At 37.5% G+C, this 18,398-nt stretch overlaps 1 long non-coding RNA gene across 2 annotated transcripts; it reads right to left on the bottom strand.

Annotated features, from left to right (window-relative positions):
* Positions 1–880: 880 nt before the first annotated feature.
* Positions 881–18,084, bottom strand: LOC129922852 (uncharacterized). 2 transcript variants are annotated; one of them, XR_008774783.1, is made up of 5 exons: positions 17,702–18,084; positions 14,096–14,186; positions 12,613–12,780; positions 8,516–8,686; positions 881–1,117 (listed from the first exon to the last, which is right to left on the bottom strand). It is a non-coding gene; the product is annotated as an uncharacterized LOC129922852 (long non-coding RNA). The 2 variants fall into 2 exon arrangements; XR_008774782.1 differs by having other exon boundaries at positions 14,096–14,175; positions 17,702–18,069.
* Positions 18,085–18,398: the final 314 nt, after the last annotated feature.

Genomic DNA, 18,398 nt, shown 5'->3' with positions numbered 1-18,398 from the left:
TAAATTTTAATTATATTCATATCTAATGTGTTACACTTTTTGTCATTTAAATAAAAAATGAATATATTTAATATTGGTCGTTTCATGATTTTTTAAATTACTATTTGCTAAATAAAATGAGCAGATGATGAAATAACAGGGAATGAAATGACCGGGGATGAAGTGACCAGGGGATGAAATGACCATGGGATGAAATGACCGGGGATGAACCGACATTAACATTTTTCAAATGCCTTGTATTTTTTTTTTCACCAATAGTGTACGACTGTAGGGCTATACAGAATTTTTAATTAAAAAATAAGGGATGTTATTAAGAAGGGGTGTGGATAATGTGTAAAGGATTCGTACCAGAACGACAGGAAGGCAGAGCTGATACAAGATTTATAAAAAGCGTACTCTTTTTTATTGTCTATAGAAGGCCAATGTACCCAGTGGGAGAAAGATAGTAAACTGTATTAGTATTAAAAGTATCAAGCATTTGAGTTGGTTTTTTTTTGGGGGGTACCTTAAAAAAACACACTACCTTTTCTGTTTACTATGTATTTACAATAGTTCAGATGTAAATGCGTTTAATCTTAATTCTTATTTCGTTAATTACCAAAATAAGAAGTTTTACCAGTTTCGTTACACTAGTTCTAAACAAATGACAAACACCATAAAGGTTCTTGTTCTTGTTAATGCTAGAATTATAGCCCTTAGTCATTGTGTCTTTTGTTGTGAACAAGCAGTTCTGCCCAAGATGGCGTCCAGTGATGAATGGATAAAAGTGTTGGGGTCAACAACGACATAGTTGCCTTGATTTTTCAATACCTAATCAACAGTTCTTTTCAACTGTTGCCCACTTAAAGAAAACAACAAATAAATAAAAATCAAAGAGTGCTTTTTTTTTTTGCTTTCAATTTATATTTCGTTTAACCTCTTTCTTTTTCAACTGTAACATCCAAAATGTTTAAATGCCACATTTCTAGTTTCATGAATTGATAAGCAAACGATTATTTTAACTCACAGGCATAGGGAATTATTTGTGAGCAGATACTAGGAGAAATCTCGCTAAAACCATAAAAAACTATTAAACCACAGCAAGATCCGTACGGGCTTTCTTTAACAGATTTTACTACTGCAGACAGAAGCAAAGAAAACAAGGTTACAAAGATAGTTTATGGGAAAACACAAACTCACAATCGGCCCCCGAAGTGGTCCACTCTAGCAGGTAAAAAGGCAGCTTTTAATATTTTCAGCAAGAATATCAGAAGCTATGAACTAAAAACTATCATCCACCACAACCCTGTCACCAGCAATACAAATGAAGACACGTGTACCTACTGAAAGCTTAGCCGATAGTATCATACTGTTAGGTCGATTGACGACATGATAGCACTCCAGTGGCGTAGCTAGGGTGTTTGATGCCAAGTGCGGAATCTACTCAGGATGACCCACCCTCGGATATAAAACAGCGAGAATACGTTATTATACGTTAACAAAATATACTACAAATAAATATTACAAACTTTAATAGTCGAAAAACTACATGGTATCAATAATTTTATCGAAATCTGTTTTCTAATGGCTTAGTTAGTGAAACGTGTCGCTGATTGGTATTAATTATTGATCAACTTAATTAAGTCTGTGTCGAAAAACTTCGCTCGCATAAAGCCACACTTACCGCATTGTCAGAAATATGTAAAAATCTGATAATGCTAAATGAAGAGAATCTTAGACATCATTCTTTTTCTCTCAAAGCAGAATCTGGGATTCAATAGTCATCACGGATATTTAGACAATATTTAGAACTGAATCATCTAGTGGCATTCTAGCTGTTATCTTGTTATTTATTTTTTTTAAATTCAAGATTTCAAACAGATCCTTGTTTGAGAAGATCAAAGGCTTCTGAAGAAATTGTGACAAACTGTTGACGCCTCTTTCACTTAAGATGAAATTTGTTTTTGTCAATGTTGCTATGAGCACCATGGAGATTGATTTCAATCTGAGGATTAAATAGTTGGGAGAGCTACAAAATCCATATTCACCTACCACATCATGTTATGATAATACTGGGTGATTATTTCTTGAACTATCACGTCCAAGGAAGAATGAATCTCAATCCGTAGCTCTTTTGTATGTGTTTATACAGAATCTTCACATTTTTGGCTTGGCTTCTTTTTATTGTGGCCAATACGTCTTTGATATTCTGCACTAATCCTCAGATCAGAGCACATACTTTCGCTGAAGGTAATAATGGCTTCAGCGTTGCCCTTCTGACTAGTAGTTATCGATGTTTTTAATGTTTTCCATTAAAGTGCGCAGTCTAGAATTGACTAGTAGTTATCAATATTTTCAATGACGTAGCTAGATGGTGGGGAGGAGGGGGGAGAATTCGAAAATACTTACGGGCCCCCACTTGTGGGTCCCCCAAATGAGTGTCCAAATTTTAAAAAAAATTAAATATTACTTCACTGTCATCTAATCTTGCTTTTCACGTTGTTATATAAGTTAGTGACCCTGTTGCATGTATTCCACACAGATTATTAACTCTTTCCGTGCAAGGGTACTCTCAATTTCAAGGAGTAGCGCTGACTAGTGCCGTGTTACTCTCAGGAAATAGCAGTTTAGGGTGCTTTATTTCATCATCCTTATCATTTAAGTAGAAACCTGATAAGAGCACTGAAAACAAAGGAGACCATGAACGTGTCGAAGAAGATTATCACTATTCAGAGGATTCATACAAAGATACAGCTGTCGAAGTAGTGCAAATGTCTCTTAATAAAGGTAGTAGTGCTGAAGAGACTCCAGGGAATTACCCTTTTACCACAGTCATAGAAAACATCTGAAGTAAGTGATACAGGTGATGAGTCATGTGATGGTCTTCCAAAAGCACTTTCTCCAGAAGTGGAAGAAGCTGTAATTAAGTACAAAGACTTCGGATATGTCCAGCCTGGAATTTTATCTGAGGAACTGCGCGAAAAGATTGTTCTAAACGATAGCTTATTGTTTCCAAAACCAGGATGTCTGCTATCTGTTTCGGTAGAGTTGATTCAAAATAAACCACTAAGTTTGACATCATCATGATTCACTAGAAAGCTTTCAACAGGAGAAATTTAAAACCGATCTTGTTTTCTTTTTCTCTCCACTTTTGGGATGTCTGTTTTGTTTCGCTTGTGTAATGTTTTCTGAGGTATCAGACAAGACATCTAGTGCATTGAGAAAATTTGTGCTCTGTTTGATGCCCACATCATCACTTGATGCCCCGTGCGGCCCGATTATGGCTAGCTACGCCACAGGATAGCACTTAATAAGGAGATGTATTAATTTTATTATAATATTGCATTGTTAATATTCATAGTTATTCAATGACTTGATGATTGAGAAGATATGTTTCAACGTAAACCTGGCTTATCTGATGATATTGAATGATTATCTTTTTCATGATTATCTACATAGCCGATCTCTCAAAGTCAACTGGGAGGAATTGTTTTTATTTAATTCAATTCTCATCTCCTTGGTTGTACTGCAAGTGCTTCTTATTGAAGACAGCTTATTAAATGATGTTTTATATTATATTCGATCTATATACATAATAAATAACATCTTTCACTTTAAAAACAAAAGTAAACATTGTATCTTAACTTCAAATAGATTTTATAACAGAAACATTTAAATTAGTAATACATATATTTTAAATCATTGTTTAGAAAATAACAAAAACTTTTGCATAAATATTTTTTATATAGAGAAAAAAATGACCCCCCCCCCTTTTCCAATTTTTTTAGTAATATAGTCTTCCTTGTTTTTTAGTATTTAGTATTAATAGTGTAAAAATGGTGTATTTATATCAAAAATCTGTATGCATTTTATTTTTAAAATTAAATGATGAGCTTTCAGAAAAGAAAAAGTAGCCGTTGCATCAGAACTTTGAAAGGTCTAAAATATTAGAATGTCGGATTTTCAATATCTTTTTTTTTAGTTTCTGTGATCTAAACGAGACGAACGGGCGGACAGACCACATACAAAACTAATAGCTGCTATTCCTCTTTCGGGGGCCGCAAAAAAAAAAGGTTAATCATTCCAAATTATAAAATTATAATACAGTTAAAATGTTCCTTTAAGAATAAAACTGACTGGTGAAGGAAAGGAGTAGGCCTACAATGAGGATTGAGATACACAATGAACAAAAAAGAGGTAATAGAAAAGACGGAGAAGGAGTGATACAGAGAACGAAAAGAAAGATAAATAAATAGAAAGAGAACAGGAGCTAAAGCAGCGGTTCTCAACCTTTTAGCTCGGCGACTCCTTTTTATTATTTCCCATCATGCGGCGACCCCCAACAGTAAAAAAATAGTCTAGACTCTAGAGTAACTACTATAAAAAAAATGTATTACGATTAATTGAAGGTAATTTATTTCCTAGTACAAACCTCCCGCTGGACGATTTGGGATGGGAGGGGGATGGTTTTAACCCAGGACCATCAAAAAGTCCGAACGACAGTCCAGTGCGCAAACCAGGCAGCCATCCAGTTGTTTCAGTTTTGTATAGATTCAATGTTTGTAATTTACATGTTTCGGATGTTCCTTCAGAGTGGAAGATAATTACTTCCTAGTTCAAACCTCCCGCAGGACGACGGGGGATGGGAGCGGGCACGGTTTGAACCAGGGACCATCGATAAATCTGAACGACAGTCCAGCGTGCAAACTGCACGACCAGGCAGCCATCCGTCCTGCGGGAGGTTTGTACGATTTTCTTACCAAAATTTATTTCAGAAAGCCAGTTTTGGACATCAATGTTAATGATCTTATATTTGTTTGTTTGTTGTTGTTTTTTTATAGAATATAAATAGGAAAATGTATGGAGTAAGCTTGGTACATTGAATGCAATGAAATGCCTAGATCTAGACCTACTAGATATATCTAGATTTATATAGAGAGAATATAGAGAATTCAGCTATTTAGGCAAGAATGTCTATCCTAACTTGTACTATACTACAAAAGATAATCTGTGTTAGAAATGTATTAAATTAATAAACAACAAGATTACAAAGACAGTTTGTGTGGAAACACAAACTCAAAATCGGCCCCCGAAGTGGTCCACCCAGGTAGGCTTCAATATTTTCAAAAAGAACATCCAAATGAGAGATAAGAATGGAGAACGAAGGTTGACAGATCTTGTGTAGTGCCCCAACGGTACAGCAGATCAAAGGATAGGTGCAAGTGAATGCAAAGTTAGATGTAAACCTGGCCTAACTAACCTTGTGGTCTATAGGGCAGATGATGTAAAGTTCATCTGTTTTGGTGGCCTACGGTTAACGAGGGTGTTATGTAGCCAGCACAACGACCAACCGCCTTTACTTCTCCCCAACTAATATCAGGTACCAATTGGAGCTGGGTGGACTCAGAGGCGCCTAAGGATTCCGAAGTTTAAAATCCCAGTCTTCACCAGGATTCGAACCCGGGGCCCCCGGTTCGGAAGCTAAGCGCTTAACCGCTCAGCTACCGCGCCTCTCCTGGCCTAACTGAAGTCTTATAATAGATGTAATTGTTTTGAAAAGGATCAATCTCTTATTCGAATGCTCAAAAAAAAAAAAAATATTTCGCAATAAAAAAAATTGTTCACGAAAATGACGTTTACAAGATTACTATTCTTTTTAATTTAGGTCTAACTTATAATGCATACTAATTAGCTTTTTCTCTTTAAAAAACTGCTTGCATAACTGATTTTAAAAATTAGACTTTTTCGCTTTCAGAAAAAAAAGTAGCCGTTGCATCAGAACTTTGAATGGTCTAAAATATTGTGATGTCGGATTTTCCATATCTTTTCTAGTTTACGAGATCTAAACGGGACGGACGGACAGACGGACAGACGGACAGACATTTCGCACAAATCTAATAGCGTCTTTTCCCCTTTCAGGGGCCGCTAAAAAACACAAACATTCAACACACATCTAATAATGCAAACATAAAATAAGTCTAAAAGTCAGTGTAGCAGTCATTATCCCAGTGACCTAATTTTGGTAGGATAAGTGTGTTGATATTTTTTATTTTTTGTGTTCGTATTTATGCATAACACGGAAACATCTTAATGATTTCATGTGATGGGCTATGCTGGGGGATCTTAAAATTTAGTTTATATTAATATAGAATTAAAATCAGAGTTTATTGATGCCTAAATATACAAACTGTCTGAAATAAATTATGTTGTCCGAAATCAAATAATGTGGGTCAAATTTGTCTGAATTAAATGAAAACACAAGGCCTCTTTGACCTTAAATATAATAACAGGTACAAATATAAGTAGTCATCCTTTTCTCCTTAAACTAAAGAAGATACCGATACTTTATTTTCTTTTCTATGTCGAACCATTGTCAAATAATGTCCTGTCAAAGTCAAACTTTGACATTTTGGCCTATAGGTGTCCGAATAGCATAAACTACTCTAAATAAAAACGAAAAAAAAAGTTTAAATATTTCAAATGTGTCGTGCGCGAATACAAAAACTATGTATGATTTAAAACTGTAAAAACTATTTGTTCTAAGAAAACAAAATCATTCTAATACATTATGGCCTTGTTTAGGGTCATAACAAGGCCATAATGTATTAGAATGATTTTGTTGTCTTAGAACAAATAGTTTTTACAGTTTTAAATCATACATAGTTTTTGTATTCGCGCACGACACATTTGAAATATTTAAACTTTTTATTAATATGGAACATTGATCTCAAACACCAACAAATAGTAACTTACCTCTTCCTTTATTTACCTATCTATAATTCTGTAATACAATGTAATACCATCATAGACCTGCCGACCGTCTTAGTTAGAACCTTTTTCAATGGCAGGCCCGTCCATTCGTTTATGTTTTCTTACAATTGCTTTCTCTGTCTGCCTCTTCTTCTTCTTCCTCGTACTGTTTTCCCTGATGGAAGGTCTTTGCGATTCCCGAAGACCTTGTTATATGGCCATAGATGTTTAGCTTGCGTTTTGTTTTTACTATAGTTAGCACGTCATCATGGGGTCCAATTGCTGCAGTAACCCTGTCTCTAATCTCTTGGTTTGTGATGCGGTCCTTTAATGTGATACCTTGGATCCATCTGTAGCATCTCAACTCCATTGCTAGGATCCTCCTCTCTAGCTCTGCAGTCAGCGTCCAAGACTCACAGGCATATAAAAATGTGGACATGACCAGAGGTATTTGAAGCTGCTAACACTAGTCCGCCTTTCATCTCCAATACTGATGCCCCTTTAAAAGCCCTGTTGGCTATTGGTCGTAATTTGTTTGTTTCTTTCGGCATTTATTTGCATACCATATGCTGCGGGAGTCTTGTCAATGCGCATCACTAAGTCAGCTAGTTCTTCTGTTCCTGCTAGGCTATCTAAGTCATCCTCGAAGCGAAATTTTGTAATTCTTCTTCCTTTAATGCTTAGGGTACCTCCAACCACTCCCCAATATTATTGTTGAAGTACACCGCACTTGTGACCTCCTTGTAGAGGTTCTGGCTGGACAACTTGAATTATCTTTTTATTTATGTTGTATTTGTCACCCCATGCAACACTCGATCATAAGCTTTCTTGAAATCAATAAAGACATGCAAAAGATTATCTTGGTGTAGGAGGTATTTTTTACAGAGTATTCTGAGGTTTAGGATTTGTTCTGTTGTGCTGCGACCAACGGAAAAACTGAGTAAATTTCAAGTTTTATACTTTTGAAAAAATCCATTTTTGTGTTGGTCTTAAGTTACCCCAGCAAAATCGGCATTCGATCCCCCTAGGGGTCGCGACCCATATATTGAGAACCCCTGAGCTAGAGAGAATTAAAAGAAGGAAAACAGAGAAATAGTAATACAGCGGAACGTGTGAGGCTAAGATGATGAGAAAGTGAGGCAGAGACAGGTAGAGAATGAGGCGAAGAGAGAGGTAGAGAGGTAGAGAATGAGGCGAAGAGAGAGGTAGAGAGGTAGACAATGAGGCGAAGAGAGAGGTAGAGAGGTAGAGAATGAGGCGAAGAGAGAGGTAGAGAGGTAGAGGTAGAGAGGTAGAGAATGAGGCGAAGAGAGAGGTAGAGAGGTAGAGGTAGAGAGGTAGAGAATAAGGCGAAGAGAGAGGTAGAGAGGTAGAGAATGAGGCGAAGAGAGAGGTAGAGAGGTAGAGGTAGAGAGGTAGAGAATGAGGCGAAGAGAGAGGTAGAGAGGTAGAGAATGAGGCGAAGAGAGAAGTAGAGAGGTAGAGAATGAGGCGAAGAGAGAGGTAGAGAAGTAGAGAATATTGCAGAGAGAGAGAGAGAGAGAATCAGGCAGAAAGAGCGAAGTTGCGAATTAACAAGTGAACCATGGGGTAATGGCAAGTGAAGAAATAAAAAAGAAAGCAAGAAATAATGAAAGCGCAACATATAAAAGGAAAGAGACGAACTAGAGGAATAAGGGAAAGAGAGAGAGTTAAAAAAGGTAAATAAACAGAGAAAGAGAGAGAGAGAAAGTGAAAGCCATAATTAAAATAAGAACTATGTATCTAGGCGTATAGTTTGTATTACTATGTAACGTTTTTTCCACATCTTGAACCGGTCTCCCATCATCATGCCAGACATAAGTTCCTTTCTCCTTCTTGTCATCACAGCCTATCCAGAAAGCCCAGTTTTTCGCATTCTGAGATACCAGAGCCATTTCTGCGCTGGTCTTTATTGTGACCAGGAAGCCACCTTTATCTGAAAGACAAAATGAATTGGAATAGAGCATATTTTTTTTTATTTTACTAAAGTGCAATGCTCGGAAACTTTTGTTTTTTAGCGGCCCCCGAAAGGGGAAAAGACGCTATTAGTTTTGTGCGAAATGTCTGTCCGTCTGTCCTCTGTCCTTAGATCTCGTAAACTAGAAGAGATATTGAAAATCCGACTTCACAATATTTTAGACCATTCAAAGTTCTGATGCAACGGCTACTTTTTTTTTCCTGAAAGCGAAAATTCTAATTTTTAAATTCAATTATGCAAGCAGTTTTTTATAAGAAAAAGCTAATCAGTATGCATTATAAGTTAGACCTAATTGAAGACGAATAGTAATCTTATAAAAATTATTTTCGTGAACATATTTTCTATAGCCCAAAACAAATCATCTGCCCTATAGACCACAAACTAGTTAGGCCAGGGTCACATCTAACTTTACATTCACTTTCACGTATCCTTTGATCTGCGGGACGGTTGGGGCACTACACAAGATCTGTTAACCTTCTTTCTCCATTCTTATCTCTTATTTGTCTTTGATATAATTTCATTCGGATGTTCTTTCTGAAAATATTGAAGCCTACCTGGGTGGACCACTGGTCGTGCGGTTTGCGCGCTGGACTGTCGTTTGGATTAATCGACGATCGAAGGTTCAAACTCTGCCTGCTCCCATACCCCGTCGTCCTGCGGGAGGTTTGGACTAGGAAGTAAACTATCTTCAACTCTGAAGGATTATCCGAATTATGTAAAACATTTTACTTCGGGGGCCGATTTTGAGTTTGTGTTTCCACACAAAATGTCTTTTGTAACCTTGTTTATTATTGGTACACATTTCTATTACTTTGTTCTTCTCTTTGCTTTAGAGTCAAATTCACATAAGCTGGCATATCCATGAGCGTAGCCAAGGGGGGGGGGGTCTAAAATAACGCTGATCTTTTTATTTAGGTTTAATAATAATAATATTCTTTATTATTCGTATGGAAATTTGTCTTACAATTTGTGCATTACACCAAATAAAAAACATTATAACTATAAGAAACCAAAGTGTACATTCACACCAGACAACGATTTAATGTTAGCGAAAAGGCATTGGCTATGTTTTATCACGCTCACATCTGCAATATTTTAAGTTTCAATATCACTATCTGAGCATTAAAAATAAAAATAAACTTTATAGATTCCTAAATGCTGCTGGTAAAATCATTGGCAAAAAAACAAACCCCATTTGGGCAGTTGTTTGAGACAAACATCTATAAAAAAAATTAACAAGATCCTCGAAATAAAGAATCACCCTTTGTGTCAGGATTTTGTGATTTTACCATCACAAAAGAGATACAAGACACCGATAGCAAAGACAAACAGACACAAACACTCTTTTGTTCCCCTGGCAATCAAATAATTAAATAAGAACAATCTGGTATAGACTTTGTCACATGTAAATTATGAGTGAGTCTGGTGTGAATGTACACTTTGGTTTCTTAAAGTTATACTGTTTTTTGTTTGGTGGTAACGCACAAATTGTAAGACTAATTTGGTGGGGTCGGGAGGGGGCGATGGTATCAATCCCGCCCCCCCCCCCACCCCCACCCATACACTTTCGAGTGGGGGGGGGCGGTCCAATTTATTTGTAGAAATCACAACTTGCTAACAGAAACAATTAAATATATGTATATATGATTAACACTTGTTATTAATATTTTAACCGATCTTTATATTATGTCGTTCCCTGTTTGCCGATTGGGGGAGAGGGGGGGGCGAATACCTCTACTGCCTAAACCCTTTGAGTTGGGGGGCGGTCCTACTTTTATGGAGAAATCATAGTTTGTGAACAAAATTAATTGAATTAATATATAAATTTTATATTATGTCAATCCCCTTCTGGTATCTTGGCCGATTCGGTGGAGTTGGGGAGAGAGTGATTGCATGTACTGCCCTCCCACTCTAGCCCTCTGAGTTGGGGGGCGGTCCTATTTTTATGGAGAATCATAGTTTGTGTTAGTTGAGTCGCCCCACCCCTATTCTTTAATGCCAAATGCAATCTTTAGCAGACATTATTAAAGGAGCGAGGATTAATCGTTTTCACTCTACCGCTCTCTCATTTCCAAACATAGTTTATGTAATTTCACATGAATTTATCATAATTATTTTAAGAAAGTTAGAATTCAAACGAAATTTTTAGTATAAGAGTCATGATTGAGAAGTTCTAAACTCAAATAACACAGAACATAGTCGCCTTTTCCCAACCTTTACTCAATCTGAAATTTTTTTAGTTAAATAAATTTGGGACTATAACTCACAATTTATACTTTAATTTTATTGAATATTATTTATCGAATAATTCTTTTTTCGGCGGCGATCCTCAACGCCAAATCTAAATATGTGGGGTATCTTATCTTCTCAAGGAACAAATCGGTTTCATTTGCAATGTATTAAGGGCCTATAAATTCATATTAGAATATTTTTCAAGTACAACATTATTCGAAAGGTCCTTTTTTAATAGTATCAAAAATGAGCTTTAGGTCAGGAGAATGCGTTTCTTCTATGAAGTATGCAAGAAAAGGTTTTTGGCGTCGGAACCCCACTGATGAATAATGAGCTGTAGTTGTCAGGAGAATGCGTTTCTGCAGTGAAGAAAACGCTTTTGACGAACTCCATTGATAAATAATGAGCTGTAGATGTCAGGAGAATGGGTTTCTGCATTGAAGAATGCAAGAAAACGCTTTTGGCGTCGGGGCTTGGCCCCAAATTCTTTTTATGAATAATGAGCTGTATATGTCAGGAGAATGCGTTTCTGCAGTGAAGAATAATAGAAAACGCTTTTGGCGTCGGGGCTTAGCCCCGAATTCTTTTCATGAATAATGAGCTGTATATGTCAGGAGAATGCGTTTCTGCATTGAAGAATGCAAAAAAAAAAAGCTTTTGGCAACGGGGCTTCGCCCCGAACTCCATTGATAAATAATGAGCTGTAGAGGTCAGGAGAATGCGTTTCGGCATTGAAGAATGAAAGAAAACGCTTTTGGCGTCGGGGCTTCGCCCCGAATTCTTTTTTGAATAATGAGCTGTATATGTCAGGGAATGCGTTTCTTCAGTGAAAAAAGCAAGAAAACGCTTTTGGCGTCCGGGCTTTGCCCCGAATTATTTTTATGAATAATGAGCTTTATATGTCAGGAGAATGCGTTTCTGCATTGAAGAATGAAAAAAAAAACGCTTTTGGCGACGGGGCTTCGCCCCGAACTCCATTGATAAATAATGAGCTGTAGATGTCAGGAGAATGGGTTTCTGCATTGAATAATGCAAGAAAATGCTTTTGGCGTCGGGGCTTAGCCCCTAATTCTTTTTATGAATAATGAGCTCTATATGTCAGGAGAATGCGTTTCTGCATTGAAGAATGAAAGAAAACGCTTTTAGCGTAGGGTAAAACAAGGAACTCTGGAACCTTATAGCGCTGCCCCAGTTGTTTTGTTTTTCGCCGAAGGTTGAGAAATGCTGCGCTTTTTTTCTCATATATATATATATATATATATATATATATATATATATATATATATATGTATGTATATGCTGTACGCACGTTTATGCATAGGGTTAGGGTTTACTGGGCGTTAGGGTTAGGGTTTGGAAAAAAGTCGCCCCCCCCCCCCACTCCAAAGTTCTGGATCCGCTAGTGTGACTTTATGTAATTCTCTTCCTCGGCCAACCATGAGAGACGCGCACGCACTCCGACTCTCTAACCCTCGATGAAAAAGTCTTGAAAAGGTAACTCTTTTATTTCTGCAAGTCGGACTGGAGTTACCCCACTTGGACAACTGTGTCTTTCAGGAGGGTTCACCCGTCACTAAAAAGCGGCGTATGTTACGCCGCGGGTCGATTTGTTATTAATATTTCTATCTGTGTAAATATGAATGTACGGAAACCTTTACAATGGGAGACAGCTTGATCGAAGGATTTGTTTGATTGACTCCAGTAAATGCACTTTTGAAAATTTATTCCATACAGCAATTGGAATCCTTCTGATCTATTTCTTGTACATTTCACCTGGACAACTGAGGGCTTATATTTATATTCTGATTGACCAGTTACATCTGAAAAAGAAATGTGAATATGTGACTAGATGGTTGATGATATATATAAAAACGTATTATTAATCATTTATTCTAAAATTTAGATGTCAGAGAGACACTGTTATATGTGTTATATGTGTTATATGTGTTATATGTGTTATATGTGTTATATGTTATATGTGCTATATGTGTTATATGTTATATGTGCTGATCATCGGTAATAAGCATTTCTCCTACAGACCTCTCAGAGAAAGGGATTTCAGTTTTACTTAGCCTGTGATTTTGAGCCACAGATCACTGTCTCAAGAGTAGAGGTACGTAATCAATTATTATTATTAATAATATTATTATTATTATTATAGCTTTTATATAGCGTTACTTTCATGTTTATAGCATGCTCAGAGCGCTTTTGGTCCAATCTGATTTGTGGACCAGTGGGGGGGGGGATATCTAGGAGTTGGTTTTCCGTGCTGCCTTTAGGCGTTCAGTAACTCTGAGGTGTCGAACCTCGTGCCCCCTTCTATGTAGCCAAGCCAAGCCAAGCGCACTTAGCCTCTCGACCACGCTTCTTACGATTGGTGATTGTAAAGTAAAAAATAAAATTCCCCTTTTCTTACCTTGCGATCTATAGGGCAGATCGGGCAGATGATGTTATGTTCATCTGTTAGGGTTAGGGGTTAGGGTCAACCAGCAGTGTGTCACGTGGCAAGCACGACGACCAACTGCCTTTACTTTCCCAAACTTAAGCCAGGTTACCATTTGAGTTAGGTGGACTCTGGGGCGCCCTAAAAAAATCCAGAAATTCAAAATCCCAGTCTTCACTGAGATTCAACCCCAGGACCCCAGGTTCGGAATCCAAGCACTTAGCAACTCAGCTACCGTGATCATGAGTCGTAGATATGGCATTGAACTTTGAGAACCACTTTTAATATTCTATTGACATAATATTTTATTGACATAAACAGGTATTATAAAATAGAATTAGATAGGATGAACGCTTTTATTGTTTTACAAAAAACACGTTTATTGATGAGACAGTTCACTATAATCCTTCTCGCAAGCCTAGATTTATGTGTCGACAACAATAGAATCAAATTTAAATGTGAAAGACACGGCAGGGACGTAAAAATATCAACTTATTTGTCATCACACCCAATAAAAAAAAAATATGCAAATATCTTAATACTAATTATAAACATCGTACCAGCAGAAACATAAATACGTATAAGTTTTTAGCTCTATCTCAGTGCAACATGGACTTTAGGAAATTTCGAAACCAAGTAGTTGAATAATTAGTTAAAATGAAGAATAAAATTAAAAAAAAACAACAACTTACGCACGACCAGTACAAAGACAACCAATATTGCTATTTTAAAAAGTTTTATGATGACCTTTGATCCAATGGTCAGTAATCCTCTATTGATGCACTCAACCACAAAATAAAAAACAATTATTATTTTTATATTTTCATTAAGTATATATATATATATATATATATATATATATATATATATAGAGAGAGAGAGAGAGAGAGAGAGAGAGAGAGAGAGGCAAAAGTTAATCCCAGGGGAGTTATATTCCTGCTCCCTCCACCATAAGGGTGTTATTTCCGATACCTACCACGCTTCTTCTTTGACCAGAATTTCAGCTGCATTAGCCTGCTTTGTGGTTCTTTTGCCATTGAAAGGTGAGTGCCGCATCGCAGGCGAATACAGTTCCGTGACCGTCTTTCCTTTTGACTTTATGCCGAAGAATTGAAGAATGGCCTGCCAAATATTGTTGGGGCCAAAGCACATCCTTGTTTTACCCCGCACTTGATGAAGAATGGCCTGCCAAATATTGTTGGGGCCAAAACACATCCTTGTTTTACCCCGCACTTGATGAAGAATGGCCTGCCAAATATTGTTGGGGCCAAAACACATCCTTGTTTTACCCCGCACTTGAGGAAGAATGGCCTGCCAAATATTGTTGGGGCCAAAACACATCCTTGTTTTACCCCGCACTTGAGGAAGAATGGCCTGCCAAATATTGTTGGGGCCAAAACACATCCTTGTTTTACCCCGCACTTGAGGAAGAATGGCCTGCCAAATATTGTTGGGGCCAAAACACATCCTTGTTTTACCCCGCACTTGAGGAAGAATGGCCTGCCAAATATTGTTGGGGCCAAAACACATCCTTGTTTTACCCCGCACTTGATGAAGAATGGCCTGCCAAATATTGTTGGGGCCAAAACACATCCTTGTTTTACCCCGCACTGGAGTCGGAATTCTGTATAATGCTCTACCGATCACTCTATTTGCTGAGAACAATCACTAATCATTTTTTGAGTTCCGAGGAGTACACTTATTGGTCTCATATAATCTTATGATCTTGCTACAGTCAGTGCAAGATTTGTAAAACTCTATTAGCATATCGGGGAAAATATCAAACTGACCATGGATAGCAAAATGCGTATCTACAACGATTGTATAATTAGAGCTCTTGTTTACTGTCGTGAGAGCTAGTCAACATTGATGCACCGAGCTTTTAAATAAAAACAGTTTTCACTTCTTCTGCTTGCCGCGCATACAGAGTATCTTCTTTTGAATGACTTCACTCACCAATCGTAAACAAACAACATTTAGTCACGTGATAATATTGATTAAAACAACGGAAAAAAAACTGTCACGTGATAGACATTGATCGTAATTTGTATGGAAGAGATGGAGAATCACGTGGCTAAATGCTGTTTGTTTACGATTGGTGAATGAGGTCCATTCGTACAAATGCTCCTTCTTCCCTAGTTCTATTAGAGCATGGAATGGGTTGCCTGAGCCAGCCAGCAAAATCAGTGACTTGGCAGTATCAAAGTCATTGGTTAACATGCATGACTAGAGGCGTGAAGCATAAAGCAACTCCTGTATCATATAAGATAAGATAAGGATCGTGTTTCCAGCCAAGACGTTTTAAAACTGGACAATTCACACACTATCTATGCTTTCGTGACACAGAAGACTTCTTTGGCTACAACATGTCACCCGCATGCCAGATGAAGAATTCATCCCTAACCCTATCCTAAAGACATCCTGTATGCTAACTTGACTGTGAATGATACTTAATAAAGTTTTTAAATTTATAAAATCACATGTCTACGTGGTTCATTTTTCGGGATATAAAAGCAGGCGGTTGTCAGTCTGGTTTGAAGAACTCTTTGTAAATATGTCATGCGCCTGAATTACTTCTGACAACCAAATTTTGCGCGTGCCTGGTTGAATTGGCTCAACGTGTTCGTCATCATCATCATCATCATCATCATTCCTTTGAGTTCCTCATGAAAAAACACACCACTCTCCACGGTCTCTTGCTAGTCTTTTGATGGTTTCCCAGCTCTTCCCGGTCTTCTCTGCTTCTTCAAGTACACTGCGTCGCCATGTACTTTTTGGTCTTCCTCTACGTCTTGCTCCGTGGGGGTTCCAGTCTAAGGCCTGCCTAGCTCTGTTGCTGGTATCTTTTATAAGGGTGTGACCAATCCATCTCCACTTCCTCTCTAAAATCTGGACCTCTATATTTTTCAGCCCACTCATCTCCCACAGTTTGGTGTTTTCTACTTTGTCATACCAGTGTATTTTTAGGATATTTCTCAGGCATCTGTTGATGAAGGTCTGTATTTTTTTTTTTTGTTGTGGCTTCAGTTGTTCTCCATGTTTCAGAACCATACAGTAGGACAGCCTTGACATTAGAGTTAAAGATTCTTAGTTTAGTCTTGTTTGAGATGTGAGGAGATTTCCAGGTTGGTTTTAGCTGTGTAAATGTCTGACGCGATAGATTTCTACGGCGTTTCATGTCTTCATCTGTTCCAACCGGATACACTGACTACACTCCCAAGGTATATAACATTTTCTACATGGTCTATTGTCTTGGCTCAAAGTGTTACTAAGTGATATTAAGTAGCAGAAGAAGGGGGAGTTAATGAATGCCTTTGGCTTTTGACAATAGTTTGGTATTTCAGTGAGGAGGGAGGTCTTGGTATTTCAGTTAGGAGGGATGTCTTGGTATTTCAGTTAGGAGGGATGTCTTGGTATTTCAGTTAGGAGGGAGGTCTTGGTATTTCAGTTAGGAGGGATGTCTTGGTATTTCAGTTAGGAGGGATGTCTTGGTATTTCAGTTAGGAGGGAGGTCTTGGTATTTCAGTTAGGAGGGAGGTCTTTGTATTTCAGTTAGGAGGGAGGTCTTGGTATTTCAGTTAGGAGGGAGGTCTTGGTATTTCAGTTAGGAGGGATGTCTTGGTATTTCAGTTAGGAGGGACGTCTTGGTATTTCAGTTAGGAGGGAGGTCTTGGTATTTCAGTTAGGAGGGATGTCTTGGTATTTCAGTTAGGAGGGATGTCTTGGTATTTCAGTTAGGAGGGAGGTCAGTCTGAATCCAACCGAGACCATGCGTTATAGAAGACCTCAAAACTGACCTGCGAAGTCACAACCTGTAGGCAGTAGAGACCAAAAGCTCGTTGACACGTCGTCAAACCTGTGAAGTAGCGACGAGCTATGGGTCTAAACTGCCCACATGTTTCGACGTCAAAGGTCACTGTTCAGGCCTTCTGTGATGATTGGTCTCGATCCAACCCTTACAGTCTTGAGGTCTTTATAGTAAAAGGATTCTTGTTAGAAAATACAAAGACCGGAATACAAAAGTCAAAATCCGAGATATAATTACATAGACAATAGTTCACCATGATGACTATTTGACTACAAAACACAAAAGATGTTACTACGGCCATATCATAAAATATTAATGGATCGCAAAGACTTTTGTTTCTACTGTGTTAAATAGTATTATTGTAAGTAGGAAATTTTCGAAACAATTTACTTCGTAGTTATATGAGTACCCTTAATAGATAATTTAATTATAATTTAAATAAACTGACAACACACAAAAAAAGGCCAAAGGAGTCGATCTACTTGCTTACCTTTTTGTTTCTTGTTGCCTTTCTGTCTCCTTGTGTTTCGTATGCAAGTCGTCAATATAGGAACGCGTTTGAAATCAAAAGTTTACATGCTCTTGTAATGAAAAGAAGATGTAGTTCTGTTTAGGTATGTTGATGAACTAAACTAGACAAACCAATGCATTACTTACGGATGACAACTACATTTTATAAAGAAAAGACTTAAATATCGTAAAGAGAACTTTTGGATGTATTGTAAGCTAAATATGTTTGAAAACACCTAGCACAAGTAGCACAAATTCGGTTAAGTTATTGACTTATGTGCAGCCTGACGAGTTGTCAAAAGAGATTATACGATCATCTACGTGTAAGAAGTGCAAATCTTGATGACACATTAAAAGATATTTATTCTACATTTTACGTTCTCTTAGATGCAACAGCATTATCGAAATGTCATTTCCTAACTCATTGCTTCAGATTATTCTAAAGCCAAAGAAGATTAAAACTTGTAAGCCCTATTGATCTACAGACCGGGCAATGATATGTCGCCTGCTCTTGATTCTTACAGTTACGCTGAGGTGGTCAAATGTTTAACCTTTACCTATCCCTTAGTCTGTTGGACAGTTGGGGCACCATGCAAGACTCGTTGACCGTCTTTCTCCATTCCTCCATGTCTTTTGCTTTTGTTAGAACCTTTTTCAATGGCAGGCCCGTCCATTCT

Source organism: Biomphalaria glabrata, chromosome 14 (assembly GCF_947242115.1).
Source record: "Biomphalaria glabrata chromosome 14, xgBioGlab47.1, whole genome shotgun sequence".
Lineage (NCBI taxonomy): Eukaryota > Metazoa > Mollusca > Gastropoda > Planorbidae > Biomphalaria > Biomphalaria glabrata.
This window is presented reverse-complemented; position numbering and strand designations above follow the sequence as displayed.